The sequence below is a fragment of the Petaurus breviceps genome, unplaced genomic scaffold (genome assembly GCF_028583685.1).
Source record: "Petaurus breviceps papuanus isolate PSGF00001 unplaced genomic scaffold, PetGlider_PUasm1.0 175, whole genome shotgun sequence".
Lineage (NCBI taxonomy): Eukaryota > Metazoa > Chordata > Mammalia > Diprotodontia > Petauridae > Petaurus > Petaurus breviceps.
In genome coordinates, this window is record NW_027185764.1 from 48167277 (window position 1) to 48170606 (window position 3330).

A 3330-nucleotide genomic window follows, 5' to 3' on the forward strand; every position below is an offset into this window, starting at 1 on the left:
CAAAGCTCTTGAAATGGATTTAGAAAATGTATTTACAAGGCCACCTTTGTTCACTGTGTTTTCCCAAAAGGCCAAAATTAACGATTAGACTGGGTGGGTTGCATGAGAAGAAAATACCAATATCAAAACATCCACAAGGATTAGTGAAGAATGATTCAGCAATCAGTTAACTGTTAGAAAGAAAGAAAGAAAGAAAGAAAGAAAGAAAGAAAGAAAGAAAGATAGATATTGGGAAAATATTGAATCATAATTCACTGTGTTTAGAACTCAGGAATCAATCTCCTGATTACAAAAAAAAGTATATCTTAAAATCTTCTGTATAAACATATTGCACTCTCTCTCTCTCTCTCTCTCTCTCTCTCTTTCTCCCTCCTTCCCTCCCTCCTTCCCTCTCTCTCTTTCTCACCCTCCGTTCTTTCCCTCTGCTTGTCTTTCTTTTTCTGTGTATCTATCATATATACTTTCTCTGGGATCCTGCTTAGGGTGGATTCATTATTCTCTGGAAGGTTTGGGTTTGTTTGTTTTGTTTTAATTGATTAATATGCTGTGGTGATACCAACAGAACAAATGTTTGAGGGCAGGAAAGGACAAAACATTTTGACCTTTTAGATACTATCTTCCACCTCACCACTGGGGAAAAAAAAGTTCTTTTTTCCTTCAGCCTTGGAGCTGACTACACAAGGGGTCATCTCTTATCCCAGCTGAGTTCAGAGGAAAGACCTGTAAGGAACCGGAAAGAAGGCAAGGGCACCATGGAGGATGATGTTCAAAGAAATTTCAGGCCAAGAATGAACAGACTTCCTCAGAGAGGCCTAACTTAACTCTCTATGGAGAGGTCCAAGCTCCATGTGAGGTCAAGCAAGGTCCCAACAGCTGACCTAGTTGACAGTCACAGTAAGTTCATAGTAGCAATGAGATAGATGGCAGAACACTGTGGAGAAGGGAATGTAGGAAGTGGGAAGGAACAATCAGGTTCAACTGCACATAGAAACTAGTCTGGACAGGAGAAAGGAGGGTGACAAAGGATACTTGGGTGACTCTGGGTGAGAATGACTGGAAACTAGGCCCCATGGAAGAACCCATGGGGAGAGAAGCCCAAGAGAAAGTCCAGTGGATGATTGAGAAACAGGGTGCCTGTGTAGATAAACACCATCAGAGAGGTGTTTAAGGGTCCTGTGGAGTTTTATTAGCATAGTTGCATTCTTAAAATAATGGCTTCCACTATATGACATAGGCAGGTCTTACACACTTTATTTTAACTACTGTGATTGTTTAAACCCAACAGGCTCAAGACTGTGGGGGTGTTAAGTTGAAAAAGTAACACTGGACTGGGTTTCAAAAACCCCAGCACCACTGCCTCTCCCCAGGAGCTAAGCTGCTGCTTTTATCTTCCATCAGCTTATGTCCTTGTTTGAAAGAGGCTGGGGCTGTGTGAGGGCGGTTGGAAAGTGTATCTGCATGGGGAAGATGGATAGGAGCAGGTGAAATCTGGGACAAAGGGTGCTAGAAAACAGAATTAAGGAGTCAGTTGAAGTGGGCCTGCCTGGTTCAGCCAGGCTTGGGCTGGAGCCATGGTAGGAGAAAATCATTGTCTCTGGTTGCCAGGCCCTCCTCTCCTCTCCCCATCTCAACCCCCAACCTCCACATTGAAAGGCCTTTTAAAAGTTGATGCAGATGCAACTCTGAGAATGAGGATGGTACAATGGTCACACTTCTCTTGGAAGGAGGGAAGTGCAAACAGCTGCTGAGAAATAGAGCTGTAGCCTTGGGGGGCAGTTTCCTGTCTGACACAGAAGTTGAGGCCAGCCTTGGGCTAGGAAAGTCTTAAGATTGCTTCCAAGGAATAGTCAAAGCAAAAGAAGAAGAAGAAGAAGAAGAAGAAGAAGAAGAAGAAGAAGAAGAAGAAGAAGAAGAAGAAGAAGTAATGTCAGATCTAGAATTTGATGAACATGACCCCACCTGGCCATGCCTACATTTCCACCCACTCCCCACCCCCATTTCCAGTTCTTTTTAAACTATGAGAGGCCTGAGCCCTTATTGTTATATCCCAGTTTCTAGAGCAAAAGTCAATCTGATTGAAAGTGAAAAATGTCATATTTGGTAAGACAAGCTGGCCCCTTGGAGGGCTGTACCCTTCCTGGGACCTTCCTATTTTTTTCTAGGGTTGTCCCACCCCTCACCAAGTGACACTAAAATTCTGTCAACAAACCAATGCCCTAACATATTGAGTACCTGTTTTGCCATCCCAAACAGCATTAGCAAAACAACCATTCTTTCCTCCCTGCCTTTTTTCTCCTCTGACCCGTCTGTTATTCTAAGTCTAGAAAACGTACTTGACATTTTTAATTGATGTTATTACCTTCTCATTCCCTTTCTCCATACCTCCAGTTCATTTTCCACCTTGGCCTTAATATCCCTTTCAACCTTCCCACCCTTCATTACAACTTCAAGAAAGGAAGAATGCAGAAAGGGCTTCTGGCTCTGACACAGGATAGTCTGAGTTTCTCTCCCCCACTGCTCATTGCAGCTCTTTTCTCAGTTCCTGGGGTCAGTCTGATAGAGGTTCTTTTAATCTGTTGACACTATCACCCAGATAAAAGCAAGCTACCATCGATCTCTTCCATTAGGTGGTCACATAACAAACAGGACAGGTGACCGAACAGAGTATTCTCCTGTTTATCCTTCTTTGCTGACGACCTGGCACATCCTCATAGTCTCCACTGCAATTCCTGCTTAGTAAATCAGTGGAAGTTTATATCTTCATTGCATCTGTATGTATAGCAAAATGTATGACTCTAATGTGTATACTGCATCAACAGATGTTGTATAGGGTGTGTGTCTGTAGGTGTGGATGTTTTGAATCTGGACAGATGCTACCATTAATACTCTCATATGTAGAGGACAGATACGTGGAACTTTACTTTAATATCCATTAAATTACACAGACCGAAAGCAGCAATAATACTGTATAACTGAATCGGTCTACACCATTCCAGTTTCACCAGACACTGACCCGAGACAAGGAGTTCCCTCTCCAATCCTTCTGCAATCTGAAGGCAGTGGTATACTAAGGATATAGAAATAGAGAATGCAGCCCTCTTTGCCGCCCCCCCCCCCACACACACACACATTAGCAACTGAGTTTAAGGGGGTGGGGTGAGAAGCCGTACTTGCCTGGTGCGGGGCAGGGCTTGGCCGGGTCTCTCTGGTGCCAGCTGTGAGCGATCCAGGATTCTGAGGAACGTCGAGAAGTAGAAGGATGGGCGCTCGCAGGGTCTGTTCACCACTCTTCTCTCTCTCTCTCTCTCTCTCTCTCTCTCTCTCTCTCTC

At 43.9% G+C, this 3330-nt stretch overlaps 1 protein-coding gene across 1 annotated transcript in view; it reads left to right on the forward strand.

Moving 5' to 3' along the window:
* Nucleotides 1-3330, forward strand: part of NR2F1 (nuclear receptor subfamily 2 group F member 1) — a 20915-nt gene that overhangs the window by 7282 nt on the left and 10303 nt on the right. The window lies entirely within an intron of this gene.